This window comes from Patella vulgata, chromosome 2, assembly GCF_932274485.2.
Source record: "Patella vulgata chromosome 2, xgPatVulg1.2, whole genome shotgun sequence".
Lineage (NCBI taxonomy): Eukaryota > Metazoa > Mollusca > Gastropoda > Patellidae > Patella > Patella vulgata.
The window spans coordinates 2,770,571-2,788,138 of record NC_065880.2 but is presented as its reverse complement, the minus strand read 5'-3'; the positions used below and the strand labels follow the sequence as shown (position 1 = coordinate 2,788,138).

The window sequence follows — 17,568 nt, the reverse complement described above, 5'->3', positions numbered from 1 at the left end:
AAGGTTCTACAAACTGAAACATGGGCCTTAATTGTTGAAATTTGACAGATTTTTTTGTTTTGTGTTTTACTAATTTAAATAATGCATACAATTTTCATACAAATCGGATGATAATTTTGTTGTTCGTGCGTTCACAAGGTTCGAAAAAGTGAAACAAGGGCCACAACTCTAGACATAATTCACAGAAATCGCAGAAATTTAATAGACGTCTTCGTTTCACTAATTTAAAAGATTCAAATGAATTTCACAAAGTGAAACAAGGGCCATAACTCCAGAAGAAACTAACAGAAATTATTGAAATTAAATAGGATTCATCTCATTAAAATAAACAACATATCAATTTTAAAATAATCAGTTCTGTAGACGATGGACAAACCTACGGACGAGGGCGTATCAAAAGGTGATGTAATCGTCATCCAAAGAATTGAAAAGGAGTAAAACGGTGTCATAATTTATCAAAATTATGCTTAATAGCGAAGTAAATACTAAACAAGTTATCGTAACAGATTGTATGAATTTAATTCATCTTGTTACCATGGATACCGTTCTCTCATGTTCGAGACTCATGAAAGTGTTTTCATGTTCTTCAGCCGTTCTCGAACCTGCGCAAACACTGTTTCTAATACACTCCTACGGTACGCGCAAGCAAATCATTCAAATAAAATTGAACAATATTAGCCTCGAAATTACCTAGCGCCAGTAAGTATAAAGGATCTATCCGACAAACACTAACAACAACTCTAGGTTGATTACATGTCATTTGGGACTCACATCATTTGGGACTAAAAAAAATATGACCACGACATTTGGGACTCCAGTATACGTCGTTTGGGACTCGGGTTAACAACGTTTGGGACTCGGGTTAACAACGTTTGGGACTCGGGATAATTTATTAGAAATAGGCCAATTCAAACAAAACACGAAAGAAAATATTTATTAACATGAAACACGTGGTTAGTAAAAGGCTCAACCAAACGATAAAACATTAGTTGCACTTACGGTTCTTTGATAATCATCGTTTCTCATAAAAGTTTTATATTTATTTAAAACGAATAATATGCTGATGAATTTATTTGAAAATGACCTACACAAAAAACAAAATAAATATTTACACGACATGCAATCTTTTTTTTACAAGCCCCTAGAAATTGTTAACGATAATCCGTGAGCTGCACGTTGACATGCTTGTCGTAGATGGCAATACAAATTGATAAATTAGTGCGTACAAGGCAAAGTTTTTTTGTGGAAAATATAAGAAATGGCAACGATCAAAGCGGGATAATTAAAGCTGATTAACTGATAATGTTATTACAGTATGTTCAAAGAAACCTAACGGTTCTTTGATGGATGAGGAAAAATGTGAGTTGTCAATCATCGAGAATGGCGGCCGTGTGTTGATTGCAGTTATACCGTTTCACGAAAAAACATTAGCAGTGGTCGGTCAATCAAGCTCGTTTACTATTTATAACGCAAATTTTTCGTTTCGGTTAAAACAAAATATACGTCCATTTTAATTGGCCGAAGGATGTGTGACTAATAGAAATATGGCGGGCGGACAAACTGACCAAACAGTATATTTCGAGGTATTTGAGGTAAGCTAATTTAATATTATATCATAACTGCATGTGCATACTTGTGTTTCTGTGTGATTAAATATTCAAAAAATCATTCTTAGGATACAGCCTCGACACCAGTCAGCCCTGAATTGCAATGTTTGTTTTGTGTTCTGGGCGCCATTTTGAAAAAAACTGACATGACCTATATAATACAATCCAGCAATAGTGCAGTCAATTTCCTTTAAAAGGGAATCCGAATTTGTTAATTTTCTGCCATATCACTTCGGTGGTAGCGGACGTTAAATAAAGCTATTTCACGTACAAAGACCTACAATAAAATCCAGGTGAATTGGGAAAAATATTCATGTATTTTCTTATTGAAGAGTAGCTATTTCAATTTGTAAATGCCCAGTCATCTTAGACAAATAATAATTCCAACTTCAAATCAGTTGTATTTTATTTCTTCAGGCCAAGAACATGGAAAATTGGTAATTGCCTTGTATCACTGCTAACTATAAGGCACAGGGAGCCTTGGGCAGAAATGATAATAATATGGTTCTCAGATATGTTACTGTGTACAGACTGAACAAAAAATATATATACACTTGCTATTACATGTACATTATATCATTGGCAATAATAAGATCCAATTTTAGTTTTTAGTTACACACTGTTAACCACCAATAGATGAAAATAAATCATAAAATGTATTCAGCTCGACGTAAGACTTAAATAAATAGATACAGTTGGTTTAACTTGAATAGAAGTTTTAATTATCTATGCTGCATATATGCATATATCACCTTGCAGCTGAATCACATTACATATCTTTTTAGTTGATGTTCATATCGTCTTACGTATTTGTCAACATCAATGTGACCTTGTTCTATGTCACACTAGCCTATTCACGTTACCACGAATTTACTCACCACACCCTCGCATAGTTATGTATTTATTGTTTCACTTGACTAAAGAAACATTTTGTAGGAATGTATGCTTTTATAGATTGGACACTTGTTTGCAATATCATTGTCGGTGGAAACTGGCACTATACCTAAAGAATGACTGAACAAATAGCGGAGACGGGGTTTCAGCCGGCTGATTTAAATTATTTCTTTAAATACAGTAAAGCTTGAAATATGTCAGTTTTCCCTCTTTAGAATGTTTTTGTAAATAAGTTTTTATTGTAGTTTCCGTGGCGTATTCCCAATAAGCGTTAGAAACAAAGATATACACCCTTAATCCCGGTGCCGATAAATGTTGGGTTGTGTGGAACATGCTAACAAATCTCAGGTACGATATATGTTTGATTCTGGTTGAGAACAGCATGAGAGCAACATGATTGTTTTCATTGGAGATGAGACGCAAATATTCAAAGGGGTCAGACAAACTCTAAACCAACCGCGTTCCCTTCACTGAGTCCCTTCAAAGGAGGCCCTGTCTGTCTACCTGTGGAATAACATGCATTTGTATCTGTTAAATTTGTGTGTAGACAGATTGATATTATTTATATAACGTCTTACCCCAAACAAATTGCAAAAGAAACCATGAAGTTTCTGAGAGCGATATTTCGTAATTAGTGTGCTTTAATGGTGGGAGAATAAATAATTAAATTTTTCAAACACAAACTGGTCATATATAAAATAGCATTTTCTGACAAGACCAGCGATAATCTCGTAAGATATGACTTTTACTATGTCTGTTAAATGGTTTTCGACGTCTCTTCAAGGTCACCGTCTTGCGCCAAAGTTGTGAAACGCACCGTCGGGGGATTTGTTGGGGCCTGTCTCCCCCAGAAAAATTTCTAGAAATTTCAAGTCGGTCTTGAAAGTGGTCGATTTTAATGTAGACATCTGAACTCCAATCAACAAATCAATCAACCAGGCTGTTGTCGTTGCATTCACATGACACCAGACGTGTCACCGATGAAACAAATATGCCTGAAACAAATGTCGCTGTTAGTGCGACCCATTTGTGACAATTTCAAGGTCCCAAATAATAGTCCTTTTTTACTATTAATAGTAATTCAATCAGTAAGTGCTATTTACCTTATAATAGTCGTCTTGGATTTTACCCGACATTACACAAAACACCAATGGTAACTGTCGGGTGGTCTCTCCAGTCTTAATGAAGGCGTGTATGGAAAACAGCTGAGACCATGGCTTGTTCACCACCCGAAAAGTTGCATCCATATACCAAGTTTTTGCGCGTGCGAGTAGTTGCATCTGTCTATCAGTACAAAAAATGTGATGGCGCCTTTCCCCAACTTTTACTCTTTTTTGATAAAATCCCGGTGCACTATGATCGATGAAATCTTCGTCAAGCTAAAACAAAAAATAAATAAAAAAGTACATTTAAGTACATGTTAATAAATAAATAAAATTGTACATTTAATTACATGTTAATAAATTCTTATATACATGGGTATTTAATTGCATGAGTACTTACGTTTGACGACACGTCAGTGGGATCTTTTGGTCGCAGAGTCTGTCGGGTTATTATAGCGACCTTACAAGTGCTGCAATGGGTGGTCTGCTATGAATGGGTTCTTCTGCAGAACCGACACTGGATAAAACTCTCTCCGCTATTGAGGAACATGCCTTGGTAAAAACATTTCCTTTGGCTTCATGCTTTGCCTGTAATGATAAGATAAAACATATTAAACTACAAATATATTATTGGTTTATTTATATTTTATTTATTTATTTATATATTAAATTCATTTATTATTATAGAGTTAACTAGGTTAACTAGAGTTAATTATGCAGAATTAATATAACACAACATACACAGATGGCAATAGAATGAGACAGTGTTCAGAAAAAGGGCGGAAGAAGACTACCTGTCCTACTTGATTCTAGGACATATATATAGCATGGACCTACTTGATTCGACCAATTTAATACAAGGAAATGAATGGCATAGTTTGTGTCAAGTGAATTTAGTGAACTTTAAACCCCATTTACTCGCCCTCTCTCTACAGAGATAAATACTTTTCGTGTTACATACAATAACAATTATTGGCCATTATTAAAAAAATATATTAAAAGGAAGTGAAATTCTGTTACCTGTTTATCTTTGTGTAGTACATGCTAACATCAATGACTGGAAAAAAAATAACGAAACTGTAGAGAAACTTCTGAATCATTGAAAGTCTAATATTAGGCCTACACATTGATGACATTGATATAAAAAAAAGGCTGATTTGTTTGTTGTTGTTTTTTTTCTTTTACAGAAATAAGATTACATTTCAACTAAACAACTAACACAAAAGTTAGTATCTAGCTATAGTCCATGTCTGGATATACATTTCTCCTTTTGCCCGAACGTCTATAAAAATCAAAGATGGCGGCCAATAATTGCAACCGGGTATTACTATAAAATCAAGACAGATTCTTACCTGCTGGTCCTAGTCGGGGGTTTCTTGCAATTATAAGTATTTGAACAACGGTGTAGCGCCGATTAGCTAATAATAATTAAGCACGATTTCAGAAAAATTAAGACAGATTCATTAAGCACGATTTCAGAAAAATTAAGACAGATTCATTAGATTGCTGAATTAGCGGAACACTTTTAGAACACATCAAAAAAAATTTCTTTGTGGCGCCATTATATAAATAGACTTCCGGTGCAGTCAGTGGCAGTAGTTCTAAATCTGACTGTTTTAACCGAACGAATTATTATATACATAGAAGCAATATATACATGCTAAATTAAATACACGGTTTTATTTTTTGTAAAAATTTACAAACCTGCGGTCTGGTATTCTATGTGACCATTATAATTTTTTTTAAAATATCACGGCTAAAGCACCCTGTTGATGCTAACTTCACTACATCTATCTAACTGAATGTCGCTATTATAATATCAAAGAAAGAATTTGTCGCAATGACTAAAGTGTAGATACTTCTTCTTAGTTAGTTGTATTTTACGTCCGCTTCCACCGAAGTGATATCGCAGACAAAAAGTATAGATAACTTGGAGAACCATTATATCAATAAGTCGATTATGAGATACACGTGGATGATCAATTAAATTTGATTGGTTACTTTTCAGTTAACCAATACTGTCCAATTTCGATTACATCAACCAATTACATTATTAAGAGTTTTACTCATTTTTTTTGTTCATTGTACATTGAATCAATTTTCGAAAACACCAGGGTGCTGAAAATCACATGTACACTATATATTCATTTGATCTATCAGTTTATTGGGTCAATAAAAAAAGACAGACATTTTAACTTTACAGACAACTTAACATCAATTAACATTCAAGTCTGTCTGGCAATTGTCTGATTAATTGGTACTCACACCCTTCCAGTGAAGAACAGCATGTGATTTTCGAGATGTGAATTAAGCCCTTTATTACTTTTCTTAAAACTTGACGACTCCCGAATTCAGACTTTGTATGGAGGTTTTTTTTTAAAAAGAAAACAAATCAAGATTTTATAAATCGACACAAGTTTGTGTTAATGCAATGCAAAACAACACATAACTTGTGTAGATTAGTTTTAACACAAGTACTTGTGTTGAGATCCAACACAAGTGTTTTTTCAGTGTGTACACGTAAAAAACATTTACGGGTCGGAATTCGATGTACACTCCAAGGTTGTAGCACCGGTGTCAGTGCAAAATTGACCCCATCATAGCACACTATATGTGCAGATAACCAGGACATTGAACCTTTTTATTTAATGTGGACACGGGTCTAAAGGAGGGCTCGCTACAAAGGGTACCGAGGTTGGAGTTTGGGAATGAATTGGTCAAATAGGGTTAGGGTAATCCGGTGTCATCATAGACGCCCTACATGGTAGACTATATTCGGAAACACTAGGGGGGATCACGTGGCTAAGTGGGTAAGACGCTGGCTCGCTAGCCTGGAGGTCAGGTGTTCGATCCCTGCATTGGCCGAGAAAGTTCATCCCGATTTTCCGGCGTGGTTTACCCTTGTCAGTGAGGCAGGACGGAGGGCCTGACAAGGACAGCAGCTGTCTAGTCGTTCGGATGGGAAGAAAAACCGAGGTCCCGTGTACACATTGGAGTGCACGTAAAAGATCCCTTGGCAGTTGGAAGTCGATATAAGAGTAGGTCGTAGCGCCGCTTCCCGGGCAAAAGTACCCTCATAGCACACTGCATGGCGTATGCCCGTCTTCATTAGCCCAGTTTAGGAGTAGGACGTTAAACCCCATTTCATTTCGGAAACACTAGGGTTACTCTGTCCATTGAAATATGGGAGTCGTGGTTGCTCGGTGCGCATATAGCTTGCTCACAACCCAGGAGATCCCAGAATGAAATTGCTCCGACTGGGCTAATGAAGACAGGCATAGGTCATACAGTGTGCGATGATGGACATTTTGCCCGGGCAGCAGCGCTATGGCCTACTCATATCTAATTCCAACTACCAAGGGGTATTTTACTACGTTGTTTCCCCTTGACAAGGACAGCTGTCTAGTCGTTCGGATGGGAAGTGTATACATTGGCATGCATGTACAAGATCCCTTGACAGTAGGTCATAGTTCCCGCATCGTTGAAATAAAGATGTCAAATCCACATTCATCGTTATCATTAAATCCTTTGATCTTATGTTACACGGGGGATCACGGTGAGTAGGACGCTGGCTCGCTAGCCTGGAGGTCGGGTGTTTGATTTCTGAATTGGCCGGGAAAGTTAAAGGACAATATTGGTGCCAGTCATTATCACATATGTGTTAGAGCTGGTTAAACACATTCCAAATATACTTTTAACACAGAGATCATTGCTACGATAGCTGAGTAATACAGGTTTCCCGTATCGGAAGTGACGAACGCCAAAGGAAAACACGAGTCACCGCTCAATATAACTGACTGAAGCGACGAGTGATAATAGATATACGGCCGAATTTCTGCTCACTAATAATTCCGTTGAAGACCAACAGTTGTTGTGTGAGACTGTGAGAGGATATGTACTCGTGTGTACATGTATGTGTTTTCTATGTTATATGTATTATTAAATGTATACGACTATGTCTAAACATATATGTATACATGTTGTCCTAAATGGACGTTTTGATGCAATTAACATCTTATCTTATCTAGCACAAACATGTTATAAGTATAAGCCAGTCTTGATAGCATTATATGGAAAATAACCTTCCGATTTCGACCTGTTTTCCCGTAAATATCCATGTAAAGGAGAACACATAAAAGTTCCTGCATTTCATTTCCTAGGAATGAGTGATTCGTCGCATATTTGTCCGCGTCTCTTGAAGGGCAAGCACAGATAAGCAATTTGATGGGTTGATTGGTTAATTGGTCATAATGTGGCCCAAAATATGACATTTGTCACCAGTCTAACGCCAAGTTTGTTCAACTTTTGTCGCTCTTAAGTGATATTGTTGGCTTCCTGACTTGGTTAGCTAGCTTTTAGGCTTTGTTTCAGCTATGGACTCTAAATTTTAATTATGGTCACAAATTAGTGCTAATTAATAAGCTCTTAAGCAGTCATTTTGTGCAGTGAAACTCATAGAAATGGTGTTAGAAAGAAAAATAATTCTGGACAAGATAATTTAATCAAATCCACTCAAACGTCATTATGTGACCTAAAAGTTGACCTTTGACCCTTGTCACCTTTGAACCACTCTTAAGCAAGGTTTGTTCAACTTTTGTCGCTCTTAAGTGATATTTTTGGTTTCCTGACTTGATTAGCTAGCTTTTAGGCTTTGGTTCAGTTATGGACTCTAAATTTTAAGTATGGTCATTCATTAGTGACCTTTGACCTTTGAACGAGTCTTAAGCAAGGTTTGTTCAACTTGTGTCGCTCTTAAGTGATATTTTTGGTTTCATGACTTGGTTAGCTAGCTTTTAGGCTTTGTTTCAGTTATGGACTCTAAATTTTAATTACGGTCACTAATTAGTGCTAATTAATTAAGCTCTTAAGTAGCATTAGCACAACATTGTATGCTCTTAAGTCATGCATTCTGTTTCTTAGTGTTAAGTGTGAAACGCTTGCCAAAAAATTGTAGATGGACATTGAATTTTAACTCGCATTAAATATGGGAGGGTTGGGGGGGGGGGGTGCTCCCAGGTATATGCACAGATTACAAAACTTAAGACTTGGCTTTCCAAAATGATCTAGGGGTAAAATATGTGGTGTAGACCTCAAACCTTTTGGACTAAAGATTTTGATTAAATCTCACTGGGCTCCCGGACTATAAACAACAGCCGTTCAATTTAGACTGTTCACATCTTTCACCGAACATGATTGATTAGAAATTACAATAATTGAACGATTCACATCTTTCACCGAACATAATTGATTAGAAATTATAATAATTGAACTGTCCACATTTTTCAACAAACACAATTGATTAGAAATTACCATGAATCTTTTAAAAATTGAATATAAATTACTTTACATACATTCATATTACATTAATATATGCTTTTAGAGCCCTTTTCTTCTATTTTAAAATTTAAAAGTATATACGCCCTTTATAATATATATTTTAATCCCAAAGATCTCTGTTCCATTCGATATAGGGGATCACGTGACTAAGTGAGTAAGACGCTGGTTCGCTAGCCTGGAGGTCGGGTGTTCGATCCCTGAATTGGCTGAAAAAGTTCATCCAGATTTTCCGGCGTGGGTATTAGCGACAACAAAAGTATCTATACGTTCATGGTTAAAAATCACATACCTATTTTACCACCCATAAGAACAGAGATTTACCTACTAAGCCTTTGTCTTTATTGACTCTGACTTGGAATGCAATTTATTGGCGTATATTGTAATAGTATTGTAATAAAATAGTGTATAGGTGGCAGTGGTGCAAGACGGAGGGAATAACAAGGACAGTCGTCTAGTCGTTCGGATGGGACGAAAAACTTATGTCCCCTGTATACATTGGAATGCACGTAAAAGATCTCTTAGTAGTTGGAATTCGATATACGAGTAGGCAGTAGTTCCATTGCCGGGGTAAAATTTCCCTGATAGCACACTCTATGGCGTATGCCCGTCTTTAGTAAGACGTTAAACTCCATTTCATTTCATTTCTGACAAACAGATTACCAGTTATCAACAGTTTATGACCTACAAGATATATACGATAAAGGCCGGCGACAGGCGACGAACGCGGTCTCCCCTAGTATTCCGCCATAGCTGTCCACAGTGTAATGTCACACGTGCGGCTTAACATATTACCGTAAAGTTATTAACGAGGTGTACAATGTATAACTAAATAAAGCAATATCGTCTGACATAAGAACTTCACCTATATGGAAGGGTATCGCTGCCAATATTAAATGCTCTGCTACAATGTATTTTCCATTGACTATATGTAACAAGTACAATGTACAAAGTCCTAATACCGATAATGATAAAGTCAAAATACTTCTAAGGCAAGAAATGAAATGTAAAACGTCAAATGTTAAGTGTCAAATGACAAATGTTTGCTGGGAAAATGCTTTTATTGACGTGTCTACATTTTACATTTCTCGCATTACATTTTACATTCGCGCTCTGCCACATCCCATTTGTCCTTCACGCTTTCTACATAGCATCTTTCTCACAGCATCAACTTTCATATGCAAATGTAGGATATCACGTGACTTATTAACATATAGGGAAACCTGTCACACTATAAGCAAGAACAAGGATATTCACCACAAGAAATCAGATAGCACACAATAAGGAATATACTTACTTACCTTGGCAAACGATCAAATGTGGATGGTACTTTACCATGACTGGGTGTGTGTGTGTGTGTGTGTGTGTGTGTCTGTGTGTGTGTGTGTGGGGGGGGGGGTAATGTCCAAGTACGAAATTCCGAGTGTCATGTTACATATTACATATGTAAATAGTTTTCTGGCACAACCGTATTTTCATAACTCAAATCCAATAAATGTCACAGACTAACGATTCCATCGAGAGTTCATTGATTATGGTCTGGTGGATAAGTTAATTTGTCTTATTACTAATTTTGAAATAATATTGAAGGCCTAAAGAAACACCCGCAATACGCAGGGTTTTTTTTTTTTGGGGGGGGGGGGCGGTATTCCATGTTAAAATACGAGTCTTGATAGAAAAAAAATCCAAAATTGAAAAGCAGGTTCATTGCTCTTTTCAAATATGTAAATATTTTTCTGGCACTTAAAAAAAAACAAAACAAAGTTGAATGGAACTAAAATCTATTGCCAAGATTGCGGAGGGGGGGGGGGGGGGGTCTTAATCCGAAATTCTCGATACCATGCTACCTATCACTAAAGTACGTCCATTGCTCCTTAAAAATATCTATCACTGAATGTTCTTTTTCAAATATGCTAATAATGTTCTGGCACATTCTTATTTGCATAACTTTACAGAAAAAGATTAAAGTTGAAATGAAGGAAGGGTGGGGGGGGGGGGGTGAACTAAACTAAACTAAAGATATGGAGCTTAATCAAAAATGATCTACGCCCATACTAAAAAATGTATGGTCATTCCACTCTTTAAATATATTATTTATACATATTGTTGGGTTTTTTAATGGTTCAAAGTTAATTAGGCTGTACTAAAAGGGAGTATTTAAAATGTCAAAATAAGGGTATTGATACACAATTCCAGTTATTGTGTTATAAATTACTGGAAAGTTTGCTTCTTTGGCTCTTTGAATCTATCAATTATTTCCTGGCACATTCATGATTACGCACGGTCGTCCAGATTTTTTTAAAGTGTGCCCGCTAGATATCCGGTTATCGTGTGCTGATATATAGTGTGCCAGGTTTCCGTATATGTTAATAAGTCACGTGATATCCAACATTTGCATAGGCAAGTTGACGCTGTGCGAAACATGCTGTGTAGAATGCGTGAAAGGACAAATGAGAAGTGGCAGAGAGCAAATGTAAAATGTAATGAGAGACATGTAAAATGTAGACACGTCAATAAAAGCATTTTCTAAGTGCAATTTACACTTAACATTTGACGTTTTACATTTAACTCTTGCCTTAGAGGTATTTTGACTTGATCATTACCGGTATTTTGACTTTGTACATTGTACTTTTTACAGATAATCAATGTTAACGACATTGTCGCAGAGCATTTAATATTGGCAGCGATACCCTTCCATGCACCTGACTAAGCAACTTTATTTATAACCACATTCACCAACTTGTTAGAAGTCGAAAAGGCTAGTCATGAAAGCTTATTTGATCATACCCGAGTAAGTACAGCCATATACCTACACTATATGAAATCCACGATACGTTTATGTACGCACATGAAGAGAGGGAGAGAAGTGGGGTTTAACGGCCATATGGATCAATTTTATTTCAATAATTCGCTTGCCTGGAAGGAGTGGGAGTTAACCGGGGAACCCGGAGAAAACCCACGAGAATGGACAGGCGACCTTACTCCTAGTCACGTTCAGACGGGTTATCGAAACAACGTCACTTGACTCAATGGCAAACCTTGTGAAACCACTAGATCACCGTGTATCGTTTTAACTTCCTCACACGTTCAACGAATCATGCACCCTAGCGAAACTTAACTCTACAAGAAATACAGCACATTTATATATAACTGTATGATTTCCTCGTTATAATATTACAATACCTTAATACACTACCTGGTCAGGTATAAGGATATAGTAAAACATGTTTCTTATATATGCATGTTGCATATATACAGGTAGTGTGAATATAAATATAGTACACAACGGGTAAAGACTTGAAGGGTATCTTGAGGGTATAGTTGTATAGTCATCAGGTATGTTATACTACGGCAATTAGCATAGTTATTTTATATATCTCACATAGTGTAATATAAACTTGTCTAATGTTATAATATATGCAAAGTTATTACTAGGCCTACGAGAGACAAGATATGAACTATATGTAAGATACTGCGATCTAATGACTATTTACACTGGTTATGTGTTGGTTTAAAGCAGTGAATATCCGATTGATACATTATCATCTTCAGTTTCTAGGCCAAATGTACAATTCAATACACGTCATGTAATCAAGTTTTCAAAATTCCCTATTATTAGACAACATTCAAACCGTGACCACTGATTAAAACATTTATATCATGTTGCTGTTGTTTTCAGTGGAGTTGTGTTTGTTACAAGATGTTAACCAGATTTGTTTTCTACTGTTGTCTATTCTTACAATTTATATCATTTAGTAAGTTAACATTTTATTAAATTTGTTTCGTATTTGTCGGTGGGAGCAGTAAAGTTTGAATGACCTTTTCGTTTTTGTGGGTGGGAGCAGTGCGAGTTTCAATGACCTTTTGGGAAGGCCAGTCAAACTGTACATACATTGAATAATATTTTAAAAATTCAAATGTTATAACTTATTGTTATCTGGATACAATTAAGATGAGTCACGGGGAATAAGAGAGTAGGAAAGCGTTGGGTAGCTAACCAGTAGAGCCTTCAACCCTGGTGTTACTCGAAATTGCTCACCGGGATTTTCTAGTGCGGTTTTCTCTTGTCATGCACAGAGAACTGCTAGTTGTTTGGAAGGGACAGAAAATCAACCCTTGATATAAATAATTGATTAAAACTAGGGGAAAACATCGTTCCAGAAGCAGAACTCCATTTCATTTCAAGTTTGAAAGATTTATATACGGACGATAGAAGATACACAACTCATGCATGGTTTATTATACCTAATAATATTATGTAATATAATACACGGTGAATATGATTTGCTTTACAGAAATCACAATGGCTAAAGTTAGTACAGCTTGCTATGGTTTACCAGGTTTAGGTTGTAATGACCATAAACTGATCTGTCCAGAACGATTGGTTATATCAATAACTAATATAACGTTTGGATATAGACAAGGATGTAGTGTTGTTGGTCTATCTAACTGTGCTGATACAACATGTTGTAGAGCAGAGACTGGAGATTGTTTTACACCTTACAACCCAACGCTTCTATCATCAGTACAACAAACATGTAGTGGCGGATCAACTTGTACTCTTAATATTATTAATGGTTTGGCTGAAAGCTCTTCATATTGTGATCTTACTAGTACAGCTATATTTCCTTCTTACAGCAAGATAGAATATCAGTGTGTTACAAACAGTGAGTATATATTTTATTAGTTGTGTTATATATTTTAATGGTCCAATACATTACAAATAAAAATATGGATGCCAGTTTTACTTTGATCATCAATCAGTTCAAATGATATACAAGCGCACGGCACTATAATATCCACATCCCAAGTCAGTTCCTTTTATAATACTGTTGTTATCAGTTCAACGTTATTTATACACAACGCGGTGGCGTGGTTCGTAAGACGCATTCTCGCTAACAGGGAGTCTCGGAGCTGCTCCCGGGAGGTCCCCGAGATTTTCCCGCATGATATTCTTTTTTCGTTCGTTGGTCCAGAACTGAGGGCCTGACAAGGAATAGAGTCCACATTCACGTGTAAGTAAAATAGCGCTTGACAGATAGAATGCGAAATAAGGGTCCTAGTGCCACTGTCCGGGCTAAATAGTGAACTATATGGCTTATGTCCGTCTTTATTAGACCATTCGATGCAGAAACATAAGATGTTAAACCCCATTTAACACACTATACGACAAGACGTTTATCTAACTTCTACTAAATATAATAAAGTTGTGCCTGATAAACTTATCCTAAATACCATTATGTATTAATAACAAATGTTGTCAGTGTGATATATTTTCCATGGTGCAACGTTTCTTTCAGCAAGTGTATCAACCAATCCTACATCATCAGCAGCTGATTCTACTAGTTCATCAACAGTAACAAATGTTCAAGATAAAACTACCAGTACCAGTATACAGATTCAAGGTACAATATTAATCTATATTATCATCTTTCTTGATGAAATGGAGTAACAAGTCTTGTCGGTTGAAGGGGAAATGACGTTCTGGTACGATCAACAAATTGAGGATGCCGGCTTTTATAATTGCTTTACGATTTTAAGAAGTTTGCGGCCCGAACTGACCTTTCATGTTGCTTATCACAATAGATTAAACCATAATATAAACTACATGTAAAAACTTGCTGGAACGAAACATAGAACTAATGTTAAATAAATTAAATGATAAGATACAATCCTAGCGGTAAACACTAAACACTTCTGTGATCAAAGATATATATTTCAATCTTACCTATAATTAATTTGTTGCCATATCAATCATGATATGAGACGATACAAGGAATGTTTACAAGATAAAGTATTGTAGATAACGCGTTATGTTTAGCGATGACAATACTAATGTTCAATAATAATATCAAAAAATGTAATTTTATATATAATAAATGTCTAACACCTTTTTGTTCTTAAAACTATTTTATGTTTTATATTAATTACTATTAATGATTCTGATTTTTATATGTACAGACTATTGAGCCAAATCTTAAAACAATAAATATTATTATAATTATTACCTAAAGTAAAATAATAATATTAACATAATGATCAATGATTAATAATATTATATGTGAACAGAATCAACATCAGACGATAAAGCAACAAGTATTAACTGTGCAGGTTTGGAGTCCGATAAAGGAACTTCTTCTATAGTTGGTGGAGTTTTAGGAACAGCTTTAATAATCAGCCTTGTAATCAACATCCTCTTGGTGATATACTTTAACAGGTAAATTATAGTTTACTAAAATCTGTATTACATGATGACACACCTTCATTGTGAAGGGAAGGTTTCGAACTAATCATCTTTTATAGTAAGGGTGGGGGGGGGTGTACATCGATATCCCTATCTCTCACTCTCTCTCTCTCTTCAAACGAATGTTTTATATTCTAAATTATAACTGTATTACATGATGACAAAGCTTTATTGTAGAAGGGAGGGTTCGAACTTTGTAGTAAGGGGTAGATGAACATCGATATACCCTCTCACGCCCTCTCTCTCTCTCTCCCTCCCCTCTCTCTCTCTCTCTCTCTCTCTTCATGAAGAAATCTATATTTTGTGTTTGATAATTTCGACTATTGTTTGTAATTAAAGAAGACTGAAGACACTGAAGCCTGAATCAGACGTCCATCAAAGTGAACACCAACATTACTCCACGCAAAGTAGAGGAGGAGATGTTACTGCTGTTGTCTACGATGTGTTAAACGATAATGAAGGTCAACAATCAAGTACTACAGCCAATGTACAGATACAACGTACTAACGACAGTCCATATGATTCAACTACCGGACGTGGACCAGTTGCTGTTTATGATTTGTTAAATACAAGAGACCAGACTGGTTATTATAATATGGGTAATATCAACACAACTTGTACATAAAATGACATCTAAAACACATATTTTATTAGTGGTATACTTAAACATGTAAATTATATATCTAATACACGCTCCCTTAAACTGGAAATAACAATAAACTAAAGGCAATTTTATTTTTAAAAACAACTGTAGTCGATATAACTTGGGGTATTAGCGACAACTAAAGTATCTATACTTTCATGGTTAAAAGCATGTTGTATCATCACACATCTATTTTGCCATCCATAACCACACATATTAACCTAGTGAAATCCATATATTTTTCTACTTTTGTATTTATTAACTCTGACTTTGAATTGACCTTTTATTTGAATCATATTACACAGGTTGTAATGTAACAAGTGTATATATGTTTGATGTCGTCGGGTTCTCCATTTTTGTCCATGTGGTAAACATCATTATCCTCATTATGTTTGGATTTCATACCGCTGTACATGTACAGTCAATAGCATAACGCAAAAATTGGTTTTAATTTACTGTCAGTGTAATATACATGTTTACGTGCAAACATTAGTTTAACGCTTCGACATGGTGGATTTCAACTGTTGTAGGTATATTGCTGTTGTGGAACTTATTAGGATATGGTAAAATAACATTTCGTAACTAGCAGGCGATGGAAGGTTCGTATATATCTGGAAATCTAAGTCACGCCTTTTGGACTTGTAATAAGTTTCTTGCTGGAATTGAGATACGTCAAGTGAAATATTAATATATTGATAGCCTAATCCAGCCCTATGTGGGTAATTAAGCCTACGTGTTCCCTAATTATTCTGAATGTTGTTAAATGTAACATACAAATACAATGTTAGGATTGACTATACTCGGCAAACCTCAGTAGACTCAATTACCTTACCTTTAGCTTCGGCTATATGACAAATTCCGCCATTAGAACTACTTACAAGTTCCCGGATTACCAAGAGTGTTGGATCATACAAAGCTGTCAATGTCTGAAGATGTTTTTCTTTCAAGTTTAACGATTTTCTTTAAACAAAGAAATACTTTGCAATGAAAACCCTACACTCTTTGAACATACAATGACGTGGTAAATATACAACTCCATATCTGATGATGACTTTGTGTTGTTAGACTCAAAATTCCTTATAAGAAGTTCGCATCCCGTTCGTATCAATTTTTCCGAATTGTTGGGCTATATAACCATGAGTTTACTGACAGATAGACGAGACGCGGATGATAGACAATCGGGGAGGAGAAGAGAAGAGCGGAGACCGGTGAATGGGCTCATCCGAGTTCACCCGCTGCCGGGGCAGAAGGGCGAAATGGCGCTGTTTTATATTATGTTTCCGACGTAAATAAACCGTATATGTACGAAACTGATATTCTGTTATCACTATAATAGTGTTACAGATATCGTTGATGCGGGTCTGGGATTTATTCTGGATTTTCAAACTTTACCTTCCCGGGTTATTTTAATTTACACTTGCCGTATAAAGTAGCGATATTTTTATACGTCCATATTTTCACAGCAAATAGCCAATATTTAAGACACTGTGGAGGTTTTCAAAACCTGTACGCGAGTCTTGTAATGTATGGTTTCAGGTGCCATTGTAATGAACAAAATTAAATCCTATAAGCGGAAGCAGTGGGACAAAACCACGACCCGGAGAAAACCCACGAGAGTGGACAGGCGACCTTACTCCTAATCACGTTCAGACGGGTTATCGAAACAACGCCACTTGACTCAATGGCAAACCTTGTGAAACCACTAGATCATCCATCTCCCCCGTGTATCGTTTTAACTTCCTC

At 36.0% G+C, this 17,568-nt stretch overlaps 3 long non-coding RNA genes across 3 annotated transcripts; all 3 read left to right on the top strand.

The window, feature by feature from the left end:
- The first annotated feature begins 1,357 nt into the window (after positions 1-1,357).
- LOC130010955 (uncharacterized) lies at positions 1,358-2,311 on the top strand. The gene is made up of 2 exons (XR_008786260.1): positions 1,358-1,592; positions 2,025-2,311. It is a non-coding gene; the product is annotated as an uncharacterized LOC130010955 (long non-coding RNA).
- A 9,893-nt stretch (positions 2,312-12,204) lies between these two features.
- LOC130010675 (uncharacterized) lies at positions 12,205-13,593 on the top strand. The gene is made up of 3 exons (XR_008785943.1): positions 12,205-12,274; positions 12,618-12,693; positions 13,234-13,593. It is a non-coding gene; the product is annotated as an uncharacterized LOC130010675 (long non-coding RNA).
- Positions 13,594-14,241: 648 nt separating this feature from the next.
- On the top strand, positions 14,242-16,172 carry LOC126811627 (uncharacterized). Its single transcript, XR_008786050.1, has 3 exons — positions 14,242-14,343; positions 15,008-15,155; positions 15,522-16,172. It is a non-coding gene; the product is annotated as an uncharacterized LOC126811627 (long non-coding RNA).
- Positions 16,173-17,568: the final 1,396 nt, after the last annotated feature.